Genomic DNA, 17,705 nt, shown 5'->3' with positions numbered 1-17,705 from the left:
GGCATTTATATCCATTTAGAAAGCTTCGTAAAGGTTCGAATTGGTATTTTGTAATCAAGTTATTTATGTATTTGATATGTTTTGTAGTGTTTTGTATTTCAGGGCATAATTGGAAGCAGGAAAGGTTTTTACATTGTTTTTATGCTAGAAGAGTGTTAGGATGAAGCCTCGGTCAAGTGCGCAAAAGAGACCAGCAAGAAAAGCCAAGAAAATAAGTTTTTCCAGAGAGTCAGGGCGGTCGCGCCCAAGTCCAGGGTGGTCGCGCCGGCTTAGCAGAATGTCACGCCGGCCGCGCCGCTTTACAGAGCGGTCGCGCCGGGTCGAGATCCTGGAATCCTGATTTAATTAGAAGGCTGATTCTTTGGACTCCTGATCAGATGGTCTACTATTTAAAGACATCTTAAAGACATTTTTCAGAATGAAGACTAAGGAGAAGACAACGAGAAGACATATGAGCACAAATACAATAAAGGAGAAGAAAATCTTATTTTTACTTGTGATTCTTTGATTAAGTTATAATCTTGGATGCTTGTTTTCTTGTTTGTTGAACCTATTACTCTTGATTACGTACTTTAATTATTTATTCAGTTTATAAAGACTTAGTTTATTATACCATGCTTTCATCGGAACCCACGGCGATGATGAGTTCGGTTATGAACTAATCGTTATCGAGGGGTTCTAACGGATTTACTTATGAATTTCAATAGTTAATTTGCTTTGATATCTTAGTGTGTGGTAATTGTGTGATTTCCTAGTATTGGTTGTGCATATTCGTCTTATGAGCGTCACGAACTTATAAGATAGCGTGTTAATCTCTATTGAAGTGAAAAAGAATATAGGAGTTTAGAACTTGCCATACTAGCATAGGTTCATGTATTTGTTATGCATGATTCGTAGGTAATTTTAACCATCTTACTTGCCCTATGTAATCACGATAGATAACTTGCACATTAAAGCGTTATATTGCCAATTTCTATAGACATATAGGGTATAAATATAATTGGTGTCTATTCAGCTTCTATCTCTTTTATGGATGTCTGGTAGTAGGGTATTCGTACAATGAAAGTTGGCGTTTACTAGTTTTGTGTTGTCTGATTAGTTGTCATCACCATTTCATGCTAAGGTTAAGAATAATGACTTTGAATAAAGTAGTAATGAAGTTAGAATCCCATGTTTGTCTCATATAAGTAATTCAACCTTAATTCTCTTTATTTTAATGTTAATTAGTATAATCTCTTAGTTTAATCGAAACCCCAATTTTTAATTGTCTTAGCATTGAACGATAGCCATATCATTATTGCATAAGTGCATAGATTGAAGTTAACCTAAACCAGTCACTGTGGGAACGAACTACAAATAATTCTATATTACTTGCGAACGCATATACTTGCGTGTAAATTTAGCGCGTATTTTCGTCCTAACAAGTTTTTGGCGCCGCTGTCGGGGACTCGGTGTTAATTTTTAATTTATGTGCTTGACATCAGTGGTTGTTAAAGTTTACTGACTTGGATATTTTACGTACTTGTTTGCTTGTTGCTTTTTCAGGTACTCTAGAGAGCATTTATTCTAACACGTTCTCGATCTCAAAAGAGAACACTGGATAAAGCGAAGGAAGTAGGAGAAGAAGTTCTTGTTGAGGAGAAAGTAGAAGAAGATGTTTTAGTTGAGAAAGTTTGAAGAAGAAGCGATCATTGCAATGGGAGAACCAGTAGCAGATCCGAAAGCTTTGATGGATTACTCTCAACAGAAGATCAATGATATCCAGTCTAGCATTGTCAGACCAGCCATCGCGGCTAACACTTTTGAAATCAAGGCTAGCACGATTCAGATGGTGCAGAACTCAGTCCAATTTGGGGGTTCTCCAACGGAAGATCCCAACATGCATATTAGATATTTCATCGAGATCTTTGACACTTTCAAATTCAATAATATTTCTGAAGATGCTGTTAAGCTGATGCTTTTCCCATTCTCTCTGAAGGATAAAGCTAAGTGTTGGTTGCATTCTCTACCATCAGGCTCTATTACTACTTGGGAAGATCTTGCTCTAAAGTTTCTTGCTAAATTCTTCCCTATGGCAAAGACAGCTGCAATCAGAAACACTCTTACTCTATTTGCGCAGCAATCGGGAGAGTCTTTATGTGAAGATTGGGATCATCATAAGGAGATGCTTAGAAAGTGTCCTCGTCATGGGATGCCAGATTGGATGATTATCAACTGCTTTTATAATGGCTTGAGAGCACAGTCTAGACCCATGCTTGATACAGCATCAGGTGGAGCCTTATGGGTTAAGAACTACGATGAAGCTTATGAGTTGATTAAACTGATGGCTGCTAACGAATACTAGAACCCTTCTCAGAGACTACCTTAAGGCAAGGTAACGGGAATTCTGGAGGTGGATGCAGCTACTGCTATAGCTGCTCAGCTTAAGGCTTTAACGATGAAGGTGGATTCTTTGGCTAATTATGGGGTTAATTAGATCACTAGTGTTCGTGAGCTTTGTGCTGGTACATATGATACGGATTAGTGTGCTATTTCTAGTGAATTACCTCAGTTCGTGAGCAACTTTTAGAGGTTGCAGCAACCAGTTCCACCCACCTATCATCCCAACAACCGTAATCATCCTAACTTTAACTGGAGCAACAATCAGAATGTGGTACAACAGCCTTGTTAGCAGTATGTAGCAAAGTAATTCAACCATCCTGGTTTTCAGCAACTGCAATATGCACCAAGACAACAACTCTAACTGCAACAATCTAATGAAAAATCTGAATTGGAGGAGTTGAGGCTTATGTGTAAGAGCCAAGTGGTTTCTATTAAGACCTTGTAAAATCAATTGGGCAGATTGCCAAAGCCTTGCTGAATCAACAACCTGGTACTCTCCCTAGTAACACAGAATTTCCAAGCAAGAAGGAAGCAAAAGAGCAGGTTAAGGCAATTACATTGAGGTCTGGGAAGGTTGCGAATCCTGAAAAATCTCAAGTTCCAGAAGATGAAGTTGTGGCTGAGGAAGATGTGTAGAAGGAAGCAAAAGTAGAACCAAGGAAGAAAATTGTGGAACACACTCCTTCTGAGGGTAATACAGGGGAGAAACAGATCTATCCTCCACCTCCTTTTGCTAAAAGGCTGTAGAAGCAAAAGTGGATAAGCAATTTGTTAAGTTTCTGGAGATGTTCATGAAACTTCACATCAACATACCTTTCGCCGAAGCTCTTGAACAGATGCCTAGCTATGTGAATTTTATGAAAGGCATTCTCTCTCGGAAAGTGAAGTTCGATGACTTAAAGACCGTTGCTCTTACGGAGAAATGCAATGCTGTGCTACAACAAAAATTGCCTTTGAAGTTTAAAGATCCTGGAAGCTTCACTATTCTTTACACTATCGGGAACTTGTCATTCGACAAGTGTTTATGTGATTTGGGAGCTAGCATTAATCTGATGCCTTTGTCTGTCTTCAAGAAGTTGGATCTACCTGAGGCAAAGCCTACATATATGTCTTGTAGTTGGATGATCATTCTATTACATATCCACGAGGCATTGTGGATGATGTCTCGGTCAAGGTGGACAAACTCATCTTTCCTGCTTACATTGTAATTCTTGATTTTAAGGAGGATAAAAAGATTCCATAATCTTGGGAAGACCATTCTTGGCTACTGGTCAAACCTTGATTGATGTGTAGAAGGGTGAGCTCACTATGCGAGTACTGGATCAGGATGTGACTTTCAATGTTTTCAATGCCATGAATTCCTTATTGATAATGAGGAGTGCTTAAAAGTGGAATTGGTCGATTCTGTGGTTACTTCAGAACTTGATCAAATGCTAAGGTTTGATGCCTTAGAGAAAGCATTGTTGGGAATTCAGATAGTGAAGATGATGAAGGTGACGAGCAGTTGCAGTATTTGAATGCTTCTCCTTAGAAGAGAAGGCTGGATATGCCTTTTGAATCTCTTGGAATGTCAGAACTTAAAAATGTTGAGGGGTGTCTCAAGCCATATATTGAGGAAGCTCCTACACTCGAGCTTAAACCTTTGCCTGAACACTTGAGGTATGCGTTTTTAGGTGATGCATCTACTTTCCCTGTTATTATTGCAATCTAACCTTTCAGGTAGTGATGAGGAAAAGCTCTTGAGAATTCTGAGAGAGTTCAAATCGGTAATTAGATGGACTATAGTAGATAATAAGGGAATCAGCCATTCTTATTGCATGCATAAAATACTGCTAGAGGAAGGAAGTAAGCAGACTATTGAGCAACAAAGAAGGCTAAATCCTATCATGAAGGAGGTCGTAAAGAAGGAAATTCTCAAATGGCTTGATGTAGAAATCATCTACTCTATTTCTGAAAGTTCTTGGGTGAACCCAGTTCAGTGTGTGCCAAAGAAATGAGGCATCTCAGTGATTGATAATGAAAAGAATGAGCTCATTCCTACTCAAAAAGTCACAGGGTGGAGAGTTTGTATGGATTACATGAAGCTGAACAAAACAAGGAAAGATCACTTCCCTCTTCCTTTTATTGATCAGATGCTTGACATATTGATGGGCATGAATACTATTGTCTTCTGAATGGCTATTCGGGTTATAATCAGATTTGCATTGCTCCAGAAGATCAGTAAAAGACTACCTTCATGTGTCTATTTGGTACTTTTTGCCTTTAGAAGAGTTTCTTTTGGGTTATGTGGTGCACCCTGCCACATTTCAGAGATGCATGATGGCTATCTTCTCTGATATGATTGGTCAGAATGTGGAGGTGTTCATGGATGATTTTTTTATGTTTGGGGATTCTTTCGACGAGTGCTTGCAAAATCTTGGCACAGTTCTTAAAAGGTGTGTTGAGACCAATCTGGTTCTCAACTGGGAGAAATGTCACTTTATGGTGCAACATGGCATCATTCTTGGGCACAAGGTCTCTAGTAAAGGTCTTGAGGTGGACAAAGCCAAGGTGGGGGTTATTGAAAACCTTCCTCCACCAATTTCTGTTAAGGGGATTCGCAGGTTTTCTTGGTCATTCGGGTTTCTATCAATGTTTCATCAAGGACTTCTCTAAAATCTCTAAACTGTTGTGTAATCTTCTAGAGAAAGATGTCCCTTTCAAGTTTGATGATGAGTGTTGAGCTGCATTTGAGATCTTAAAGAAGAGTTTGATCATGACACCTGTCATAACTGTACCTGATTGGAATGAGCCTTTTGAAATGATGTGCGATGCAAGTGACTATGCAGTTGGAGCAGTTCTTGGGCAAAGAAAGAAAAATATATTTCATGTGGTCTACTATGCTAGTAAGACCCTCAATGGTGCTCAACTGAACTATATTACTACTGAGAAGGAACTCTTGGCCATTGTCTACGGTTTTGAGAAGTTTTGATCTTATTTTCTTAGGACGAAGGTGACAGTTTTCACTCATCACGCTACAATTCACTATCTCGTCTCGTAGAAGGACTCAAAGCCTAGACTGATTCGATGGGTTCTTTTACTTCAGGAATTTGAGTTGGAGATCAAGGATAAGAAAGGTACTGAGAATCAAGTTACTAATCATCTATCTCGGTTAGAAGATCCAAGTACAGCTTCACAGGACAAGATATTGATAAATGAGTCTTTTCCCGAAGAGCAGTTATTTGGGGTACAAGAAGAAGAACCGTGGTTCGCAGACATTGTGAACTACCTTGTGAGCAACATTATGCCTCCAGACTTGTCTTCTGCTCAAAGGAAGAAGTTTTTTCATGAGGTGAAGTGGTACATATTGGATGAGCCATTTTTTTTCGTCAAGGAGCTGACCAAATCATCAGGAGATGTATAGAGAGATGGAGGGTATCTTGTGAGACTGTCATTAGACTGTTTATGGAGGCCACTATGGTGGAGAGAAGACAACAGCTCATATCCTTCAAGCAGGATTCTTCTGGCCTACATTGTTTAAGGATGCACATCAGTCCGTTTGAAGTGTGATCGATGCCAGCGTATTGGTAATATGTTCAAAGGGATGAGATGCCTCTTAATGTGCTTCTCGAGGTTGAGGTCTTCGATGTTTGGAAAATTGACTTCATGGGGCCATTTTTCTCATCTTCCAATAATCAGTATATCTTGTTGGCAGTTGATTATGTCTCAAAATGGGTTGAAGTTAAAGCTTTTCCGATGAGTGATGCGAAGGTAGTGCTTAGTTTTCTTCATAAGCAGATATTCACAAGATTTGGGACTCCAAGGGTCATAATATGTGACGAGGGATCGCATTTCTGCAATTACAAGTTCACTGCTATGATGCAAAGATATAATATGAATCATCGCATTGCTACAGCCTACCATCCTCAGACTAATGGTCAAGTTGAGGTATCTAACAGAGAGATCAAGTGTATTCTGGAGAAAGTTATATGTCCATCGAGAAACGATTGGTCTTTGAAGCTGGATGAATCTATTTGGGCTTATCGAACAGCATATAAGACTCCGCTAGGCATGTCACCATTTCAGCTGGTTTATGGTGTCATTTGCTTGTGGAGCTAGAGCACAAAGCGTATTGGGCTTTGAAGAAATTGAACCTTGATATGGATGTAGCTGGTAAGAAAAGGATCCTTCAATTGAATGAACTCGATGAGTTACGACTTCAAGCATATGAGAACAACAAGATGTATAAGGAGAAAGTCAAGAGGTGGCACGATGGGGGTCTAGTGCTCAAATCATTTGTGCGGGGGCAACAAGTTCTTTTGTTTAACTATCATCTCCGTCTTTTTTCCTGGGAAGTGAAGTCAAGATGGTCAGGGCCGTTTGTTATCAAAATTGTGTTTCCATATGAAGCGGTGGAAATTTTGAGAATGATACAGGCCAAGTGTTCAAGGTGAATGGACAACGGTTGAAGCATTACTATGGGAATACGGTAAATTATGATGTGGTTAGTGCCGTTTTATTGTCAACTTGATCTCGGGACTCTACGTCAAGCTAGCGATGTAAACCAAGTGCTTCTTGGGATGGCAACCCAAGTTTGTTGTACATTAGTAGAAGATAGAAGGAAGAAAAATCAGAAGAAAACACAAAAAAATTAGAAAAACGGAAAAATAGGGCGTTTTGACAGAAGCACGGCGCACCCACACAAAATCAGAATAAAACACAAAAAATTCAGAAAACAAAAAAATAGGGCGTAAAGTACAGGAGCACAGCGCGCCCGCGCTGGAAAGCGGGGCGACCATGCTGAAAGTATAGGAGCATGGCACGCCCGCACTGGGAAGCGGTGCGGCCGCGCTGGGTTGACAGACATACAGTGCACCCGCGCTGCCTGGCGGGGTGGCCGCGCTGAAGCCCGGGATTCGGAAAAAAATAGAAAACAAGAAAATCTAAAAAACACAAAAATAGTTTCCCTCATCAGTTACAAACGCTCATACCCAATTTTTAAGCCCTCCAATTGTGATGGCCTCAACCCCGGGGTCAGGAGTAGACATCACCAAATACAACAAACAGAAATATAAATAACTAGATTATTATTATCATTATATACTAACACAACCCCATACCAAAATCCGATCCAGGTTCAAGTATGATTCAAGCTACACATTACTACAAACCATTTATTCAATAGTCCTGACACATTAACTTATTCAGCAACTCATCGGACCGCACGTGGCCTGATACTAACTAGCTCTGAGGAGCCGGGTCCTGAAGGGGCTGAGACACGGTTCTTCCAGGGTCTAACCAGTCTTCTAAGCATATTCAATATATATATATAACAGGTTGCAAGGGTAAGCATAATCGCTCAGCAGTACCAACATATGAATATCAAGATAAAAACAGCAATGTAAACAATTATAGGAACAGAACTATAATCAACATGAAATCCATAATCGGTAATTCATTTTGAACAACAGTAAATAAAGAAAAGCTAAGATAACTAGATATCACTGACTAGCATGCTTTCAACAAAACAAACGTAGTTGTGTGTTGTGTAAGTACCAGAGTCCAATTTTAGCATGCTATTCACATTTATAAATCAACTGCATCAATTCCTTATTCCCCTACGGGAATCACAAAGCCAAATCAGATATGTAACGGATATGTGAAGACAGCTGATCAGGCTATCAACACCAGACGGCTCCAACTGCTATCCCATATACTTGTTCCTGAACTCAGAGACTAGCTAGGTCTCTGACCTGCTGGACTAATCAATTATGAATTGCGCGCAACCGAATTAGCCTCTTACACCACCTCAATAGGCCTACCCTGGCCCCTATGTATCCCATATCTGATCATTTATCCAGTTTTCAAAACATTTGTACTAATCTCATTTCAAACCATTCATTTTAACAACACACAAAAAAACTAGTTCATAAATCATTTTCATTTGAGATAGGTACCTTTCGAAGTTACTTTTTCCCAAAACAGGTTTGAAAATAATTATATATAACTACAGGGGATATGTAACTTAAAACGTTACTGTTCCTTTACGAAATTAAAACAGTATATTCATACGTACTGAACCATAAAAGATATGGTCAGAGTACTTGCCTAGCAATGCTTTCGGAAACCCTAAGTAGCTTTTACTCTGACCTCGGTCCTTACGAGACTCGACTGGGATCTACAATAACAGAATATCCTAATCAGTTTTACCGACATGCTTGATATCCCCAGTCCTAATAACCCAATTCGATAACCCGACTCGTATAATAATTATACACATAATCACGTAATCCATATTCAAATAGGGATAAAACGTTTTGTATTATATAGTACATTTCTTGTATTTAAAAATAATTTTTAGAAAATTTTTGATAGCAACTTTTATGTTTATAAGCCTACCCGTCGATCACAATCGCGTCCAAATTTCACAACAATTCCACAATTCCAAAATCATTTACATACGAAACTGGTTATACGAATTATTCTATTTATTTATAAAATTTAGGGGTTCAGATATCGATCATCACGGCCCACTGTCCACTCGTAAAAAGTTATCGCATACAGCGGTAAAATTTCACGGATACCCGATTAATTCTCGGATTTCCAACGCGAAACTTCGCTGATTAACTATTAACAATTTCCCGTATGAACAATAATTCATATCACAAAATTACTCAAGTAAAATCTTGCAGAAAAATTGTTAAATATTAATATAATATTCCAATTCACAATCTGTAAAAATAGAATAGGAACCAAAACAAAACCACGCAGCCAACAAGCGCGAACGCGCCACAGAACAAACAAAGCAGGGACACAAAAATAGGCGGCATCGCCGCCTTTCACCACCACTTACACACACACACACACTTAAACATATACACACACAGTTACTAACACACACAACACACACACACATATATATATATATATACATAATTGTATATACAACAAGTCAAACAGGAAGCAAGGGGGTCGCCGAAAAATCCCGGCCGGAGAACTCACCGGAAGGCGAGAAACCGGGGGAAGAACAGAGAGGGAAAAGAAAGAATGAGAGAAAGGAAGAAGAAGAGAGAGATAAGAAGAGAAAGAGATTTAGAGATTTGACGAGAGAGAGGAGAGAGAGGGACTGAGATTGTAGTCGAAAACTGATGGGAACAAAGAGGGAAACAAACCGCAGCCAACACATGTCATGTGAAAGGGATACGTGTTAACTTCTTATTATAAGTTGTTAACACGGGTCCCTGAATACCCGGGGGACCGGATTTTTTTTATCCCGAATTTGAAATTAACGAACCGAGACATCCTTAAAACAAATTCGAAAAATCACGATAATAGTCTTAAAATATTTTAAATATCCCGAAATTAATGAAAAAATAAATTTCATAATTTTAAAATAATTTTTGAATGCAATTTATACCCACTTTTAACAATCAAACGAAACATCACGCGGGTGAAAATAATCCCGAAAATTTCCAAATTAATTTTAAAATTCTCAGAATATTATAAACTTCATAAAATATGAGTTTCGTAATTTTTTGAAGAATCCTGGAATTAAATACAGATTTTACAAATAAATGCAATCAGAAAATCATTTAAAGATACATATAATGGAATATTGATTTCTCAATTTTATAAAATCCCAAAATAATTATTGAAATTATAAAATTATAAAATCAAATTTTAGAGGCCATCCAAATATTTATAAAAATAAAAATGCAATAAAATCACTTGTAAACACGAAACAAAATAATACAACTCAATAATTAATTGCACAATTCCATCCTATATACCAATAATTCACACATAAATAATAAGAACCAATACATAGCTGTCAAAACCATTACACATATTTTATTTAATTAATTATTCAATAATTACACTTCAAAATAATATAAATGTACGAGTCGTTATATCCTCCCCCCTTAAAAAGATTCTGTCCCCAGAATCTGATTTAACTAAACATGTGAGGATATTCACCAAGCATGTCTGACTCTAACTCCCAAGTAGACTCTTCTACTCGAGGATTTCTCCAAAGGACTTTCACTATGGGGATCGACTTATTTCTAAGGACTCGCACTTTACGATCTAAGATTTGGATTGGCTGTTCCACATAGGACAAATCTGGCTGAAGCTCAATTGTTTCGTACTCTATGACTTGATTTGGAATCAGGAATATAGGGCTTCAACATGGATACGTGGAACACATTATGGATGTGCCGTAACTGCGGTGGCAACGCTATCTCGTAGGCAACTTTCCCCATTTTCTTCAAAACTTCAAATGGTCCTATAAAGATGGGGCTAAGCTTAACTTTCTGAGAAAATCGCACTAATCCTTTCAAGGGTGATACTTTTAGCAATACCAATGACCCTAATTCAAAGTTCATGTCTTTCCGATGCAAATCTGCATTCTTTCTCTGCCTATCCTGGGTTGCTTCTAACTTTTTCCGAATCAATACCACTGCATCTTTGGTCTGCTGAACCAGCTCCGGGCCTAATACTTTCTTATCTCCTACTTCATCCCAATACAATGGTGATCTACACTTACGTCCCATACAAAGCTTCGTAGGGCGGCATTCCAATGCTTGCATGATAGCTGTTGTTGTACGAAAACTCAATCAAAGGTAAGTGTTCGCCCCAATTTCCCTTAAAATCCAAAGCATAAACTCTTAACATATCCTCTATGGTCTGGATTGTTCTTTCACTTTGACCGTCCATCTGAGGATGATAGGCGATACTCATATTCAGCTTGGTTCCTAAACATTCTTGGAACTTGGTCCAAAACCTTGAATTGAACCTCGTGTCTCGATCTGACACAATGGACACAGGAACTCCATGCTTGGTCACTATCTCATCCAAATACAACTTAACTAACTTTTCCAAAGAATACCTTTCGTTGATCGAAAAGAAATGCGCAGGCTTTGTCAATCTGTCAATGATTACCCAAATAACGTCATGATTAGCTCTCATCTTTGGCAATCCTACCACAAAATCCATTGCAATCTCTTCCCACTTCCTTTGGGGAATCTCCAAAGGTTTTAACAATCCGCTTGGCCGTTGATGTTCTGCTTTTATCGTCTGACATATGTGACACTTGCTAACCCAATTTGCAATATCCTTCTTCATTCCTGGCCACCAGAAGTTTTTCTTCAAATCTTGATACATCTTAGTGCTACCAGGATGGATAGAAAACCGAGAGTTGTGCGCTTTATGTAACACTTCATTCTTCAGTTCTATCACATTGGGAATCCAAATTCTGGAAGAGAATCTCAAATACCTTGGTTATCCTTTTGGGTACATAGTTCTTCTCCTGCCAGATTATCCAATTCTTTATCCATGACTCCCTCTTCACATCTTTTGATCTTTTCCATCAATGCTGGCTGGAAAGTAATCTCGTACAGTTGCTCCTTACAATCTCTTGGTACTCGAACTTCAATATCCATCTTTTCTAAGTCTCGTGCTAACTCTTCTGCAATCTGAACCATATTTAGCTTCTCTTTTTTGCTCAAGGCATCAGCCACCACATTGGCCTTGCCTGGATGATAGTTAATGGAAAAGCCGTAATCCTTGATTAACTCTAGCCATCTTCTCTGTCTCATATTTAAATCCTTCTGGGTGAATATAACTTCAGGCTTTTATGATCCATGTAGATATCACACTTTTCCCCATATAGGTAATGTCTCCATAATTTCAAAGAAAACACTATAGCTGTCAACTCAAGATCATGGACTGGATACTTCTGCTCGTGAAGCTTTAGTTATCGGGAGGCATAGGCGATGACTTTATCGTGTTGCATCAGTACACAACCTAAACCTTTTAAAGAAGCGTTGCTATAAATCACAAAGTTTCCCGTCTCATCTGGAAAAGATAATACTGGAGCTGACACTAACCTTTTTTCAATTCCTGGAAGCTTTCTTTACACTTCTCCGTCCAAATGAATTTCTCATTCTTCCTGGTTAACTTGGTTAATGGAGATGCGATCTTAGAGAAATCCTTTACAAACCTTCGGTAATATCCTGCTAGTCCAAGAAAACTTCTTATTTCCGTCGGAATCTTAGGTTGCTCCCACTTGGATACGGCTTCAATCTTTATAGGGTCTACCTTGATGCCTTCCTTACTTACCACATGTCCAAGAAACTGTACTTCTGACAACCAAAACTCACACTTGGAAAACTTCGCATACAGTTGCTTTTCTCTTAACCTCTGAAGGGCAATCCGTAGATGTGTTGCGTGATCTTCTGGAGTCTTTGAATAGATGAGGATATCATCAATAAATATAATAACACACTTATACAAGTACTCCTTATACACCCGGTTCATTAAATCCATAAAAGTCGCTGGTGCATTGGTCAATCCAAACGACATCACTAAGAACTCATAATGGCCATACCTGTTTTGAATGCAGTCTTGGGAATATCTTCAGGTTTAATCTTCAGTTGATGGTATCCAGATCTTAAGTCAATCTTTGAAAAATGGCATGCTCCCTTAAGCTGATCAAACAAATCGTCAATTCTCGGCAAATGATACTTGTTCTTTATCGTCAACTTGTTCAATCTCTATAATCAATGCATAACCTCATACTTCCATCCTTCTTCTTTATGAATAACACGAGCACCCCATAGAGAAACACTTGGTCGGAAACTCCCTTATCCAATAGTTCCTGAAGTTGTTTGGCCAATTCCTTCATTTCCACTAGAGCCATTCAATATGGAGCTTTAAAAATTGTTTCAGCTCCTGGTATCAAATCAATGGAGAACTCTATTTCTCAATCATGTGGTAATCCTGGAAATTCTTCTGGAAAGACGTCGGGATATTCCTTACTACGGGGATCTCATCCAAGGTAGGGGCCTCTTTCTTCGTATCCACCACATGAGCCAAATATGCTTCACACCATTGCTGCAACAATTTCTTTGCTTGCAGTACTGAAAGAAACTTCTTATCCTGCTTCTGTCCTTGGTAGCTTATCATTACATTATCTATGGTATTCATAACAACTCTCTTTTTCTTGTAGTCAATATTTGCCTTATACAAAGATAACCAATCCATGCCTAAAATAACATCAAATTCTCCTGACTCAAAAGGTATTAGGTCAGCAAGGAAAGTATATCCTGAAATCTCTATGGAGCACTTAGGACAGAATTGACTAACAGGCACTTTATCTTTATTAGCCACCTTTATGGTCAAAGGTTCATCTAAGTCTTCCAACATTAATTGCATTTTATTCACACAGTTCATGGATATAAAAGATTTGGACGCTCCCAAATCAAATAAAATATTAACATGTACAGAATTAAGAGAAAGCGTACTTGCAACGACATCGGAATCCTGAGCTGGAGATTTAGGAATCATCTTAAAAGTTCTAGCCCTAGCGGTACTTGTTGCTGGTCCTTGGGACACACTTCTTCCAACACTGCCCTGGGTAACTGATCTGCAATTCCAAGTAATATGCCCCACTTTGCCGCAGCTGAAACAGGTTACTCCTTGGTTCTCGGACTTGCAATCAGTGGAATAATGACCCTTCGGGCCATAGTTGAAACAATTGATGTTTTCCTTGCACTGACCATTGTGCTTCTTTCCGCATATCTTGCAGTCGATCATTGGCTTGTTGAACTTTGTTAGTGTAGAACTGACCGAGGTAGTACTGGGCCTAGCCTAGGGGAAATTCTGTCTCATGAACTTTCTATCTTTATTCTTTCCAAACCGGCGTTGAAACTTCTGGTTTACTCCTTCTGGTTCTGACCTGGTAGGTCCACCTTCAAACTTCCTTTTCTTCTCACCCATCTCCTTAGCAGCTAACCTTTGGTCACTTTCTATCACTAAGGCAGCCTGAACTACCGAAGTATACGTCTTGAGTTGTAAGGCTACAACTCCACTCCTAATCTCTAGCTTCAACCCTTTGAAACTGCTTCGCTCTTTGAGCTTCCAAACTCACATATTTTGGTTCTATACGAGCCAACTCCGTGAACTTGGCTTCATACTCCGTGACGCTTCTGTCTCCTTGCTTCAACTCTAAGAACTCTATCTCCATCTGACTCTGGAGACAATCCAGAAAATATTTTTCCAAGAATAGTTCTGTGAATCGGGTCCAAGGAATAGGACCTTCTCCATCTAACGCTCGCGTAGACTCCCATCAATAGTTTGAATCATTCTTCAAGAAATAACTAGCATAATATGTCTTTAAATCCTCACTCACTTTGGTGAGTGCAAAAGCTTTCTCCATTTCCTTTAACCAGATCTTGGCTGTAATAACCCCAAATTTTGAACTTTTTGTAACCCTTATGAATAGTATTTTTGCTGATTATGCTGAATAAGAAAACTTTCATGCCACACTATGTAGGGGTTCTTCTATTGTTATTCTGAGATCTTATTAGTACTCTATATGGTATAAGTGTATGTAAAGATCGTCAGAATCCAAATTCGAACACTTTGATTTTTCCCGAAAATCCACCAGATACCGAAAGAATTGAGTATAAGGTAACAGGATAAAAAGGATTTAAATTCAAGGATTATAAGAGAGGATCATAAAAGGAATATAATGTATTGAGAAAGGTTAAGGAAACCCAAGTAATAAGATCCCGGGTATGATCCCTCAAATGATAAATGAGAACGAAAGTTAAGCGAACCGTATAACAGATCAGCGGTCATTAGCCAAGTAATTAGGAGATAATCAAAGAGGTTAGTGATGATGATGTCACCACTCCAACAAGAAGAGGACAAGTGTGGGAAGATGACATAGGAAAATGACATAAGCATGACCAAAGGGAAGGAAGTGTTGGTTGATTATAAACCACACAAAATTTACCATGGTTAAAAGGTAATTAAGCAAAACAAAAGGCAAAACAACCAACAAAACAAATCACAAATCACAAAAACACATTTTACTCCACCTTTTCAAGAAGAAGCTCTCGGCCCATTTTATTTTTCAAAGAAAGAAAAACTCAAATTCAAGTTCCAAGCTTTGTTAATTAGTGAGGTAATTATCTAAGGTTCCTTGTACATAGATATAGATATCCTATGAATCTAAGCTTCAAATTCCTTCACAATCTCTTCCTATAATTCATGGAAGAAGATAGTGAATAGTGTTTTTCAAGAAAAAATTTGATCTTGTTTTTTGTTTAGATAAAGCTTAGTAAGGATTTTCCAAGGTTATTTCAAGCTCATTGGTTACTCCTACTCACAAGGAAGGTATAATCTCTTATCCTAGCATTATTATTGAATGTTAAGAGCTTATTATGAGTATAGTCATGAGGGGCATGATTATTGAATATTTAGAGATTAGTTAGTTTTGTAATGTTTTGGAGTTGTAAATCTTGATGATTAGTTAATGAACTTAAGTCAGCTCTTAGTTCATGATTGAGAAGTAGTATAAATTGGAAATATTGAGTTGTTGGGGCTGTTGTAGTAAAGAATGGATGAAGTTTGGTTGTAGTGGTGATTGTGGGTTGAATTGTGAATTGATTGGAATGGTTTAAATTTGGTAATCGCGTAAACATAGCCATCGTAATGCCCGATTTACTTTAGACTGCTTTTGTTCTTAACATCAGGACCCGTTAACTCACTGTTAGGTTTTTACCATTGCTATGATTAGATAATTCATGTTACGAGCTTCGTTTTGATTTGTGGTTCGCTTGAATCTGATGTACGGTTTAGGAGAAACGACCGTTTTAAGTAACGGCATTTCGCGACCGAACGTTTACCCCTCGCCTTACTTTAAAACCTTGGTTAAGGCCCTTAAATGACTAATTGGAGTATAAAACAATTATGTAAAGTGGATTAGGCAGTTGGTAGGGTACTCGCGAAAGAATCTCCTTAAAACCCTTAATGGTTAATTTATTAAAAATAGTGGATCCGAGGGTACTCGAGCGACTTAAGTGAATCGTTAAGCGCAAAAGCGAACGTTAGGGTCTAATTGGTTAATGTATAGATTCATAAGCGACTTTAGTTTAATTCCAACTTATATGTTGTATATAGGTTACCAGACTCGTCCCAAGCCTTTTATCACCCCCAGTCGCTCAGGCAAGTTTTCTACCCGTTATACTGTTGGTGATGTATATGTATATGCATTATCTTGTGATAGATGCATGATGTTAATTATCAAATCTTGCAATATATATTGGAGCATGCTGATATGGGATATATGCATGTCTGTTTCGTAATCTTGATATATCTGTTGATTCCAATGCTTATAGTTGCATAATACATATGCTAGAGATAAGCAGTAATTGCGTATACCCTTAGTATAGGGGACCCAAAGGTGAACATTTTCTAAAACCGGGAGTCGATTTCCCGAGTATATTATATATATATATAGATAGATAGATATAGTTTTCAAAACTATTAATCGAATAAGGTTTATTCGATAACTTATTTTATTAGTGAATATTATTTTGAATATTCATTCGAGGGCTATGACTCTGTTTATTCTATTTAATGAATATATTTTGAATATTCATTCGAGGACTTATGATCCGTTTATTTATTTAATGAATATTTTTCATATTCATTCGAGGACTTATGACTCCGTTTATTTTATTTAATAAATTATATTTTGAATATTCATTCGAGGACTTATGACTCCGCTTATTTACTAAATAATATTCTTATTTTATTAAAGAATAATGTTTCGATAATGAAACTTATTTTCGATTATTCAAATAAAGATCATACTTTCGTATAAGTATCTTTGGTTATTATTATTCATTTCAAGTATGAGTTTTAAAACTCCTACCTCGATTATTTTATAAGGATCATCTTATGGGAATATTATTTAAATAATAATATCAGATACTTTACATATCAGGACTGATTTATTTTATTAAATCAGTGTTACTCTAAACATTCTTTAAAATGTTTTCGAGTCTTCAAAATGATTTTAAAAGTTAGGGCGGATCCCAAAACTCATTTTTATATTAAGATCCTCCTTTCGAAGGGGATTTAAATACTCGCTCAAAACCTGAGGGATCCGGCTCTGTTTCATATCGCAACAAGGTTGCTGTTTTGATAAAGAGTTTTGATTACTTACCCAACACAGGGAAGTAAAATTCTTAGCACAAGTTAATCCATTAACAGGCACCGCCTGGGAAATATCGGTGAGTTTCCTTTCATCTAGATACGACTTCTTGGTGGAGCCGTATCAACAAGTTTCTACTTGGGGAAAAGGGGGACAAGCTTTACGTTTCAGGATCATGGATTTCATCTGAACTAGGAGTGGCTTAAGTGGTCGAGGCGCGGCCCAGCCTTATTATATTAGCCCAAATGGCCTGGAAGTTCCGCTAAGATGGTCCATTCCTTAGGAGTCCAGTGTTCGGTTGACAAGTAAATCCGACAGGTTCTCCTACCTAAATGTA

At 37.9% G+C, this 17,705-nt stretch overlaps 1 non-coding gene across 1 annotated transcript; it reads right to left on the bottom strand.

Annotated features, from left to right (window-relative positions):
• Nucleotides 1-2,086: 2,086 nt before the first annotated feature.
• On the bottom strand, nucleotides 2,087-2,193 carry LOC141688202 (small nucleolar RNA R71). Its single transcript, XR_012561661.1, has one exon. It is a non-coding gene; the product is annotated as a small nucleolar RNA R71 (small nucleolar RNA).
• Nucleotides 2,194-17,705: the final 15,512 nt, after the last annotated feature.

The sequence above is a fragment of the Apium graveolens genome, chromosome 9 (genome assembly GCF_009905375.1).
Source record: "Apium graveolens cultivar Ventura chromosome 9, ASM990537v1, whole genome shotgun sequence".
Classification (NCBI taxonomy): Eukaryota; Viridiplantae; Streptophyta; class Magnoliopsida; order Apiales; family Apiaceae; genus Apium; species Apium graveolens.
The sequence above is the reverse complement of the archived record's forward strand: the minus strand, read 5'-3'. Positions and strand labels throughout refer to the sequence as shown.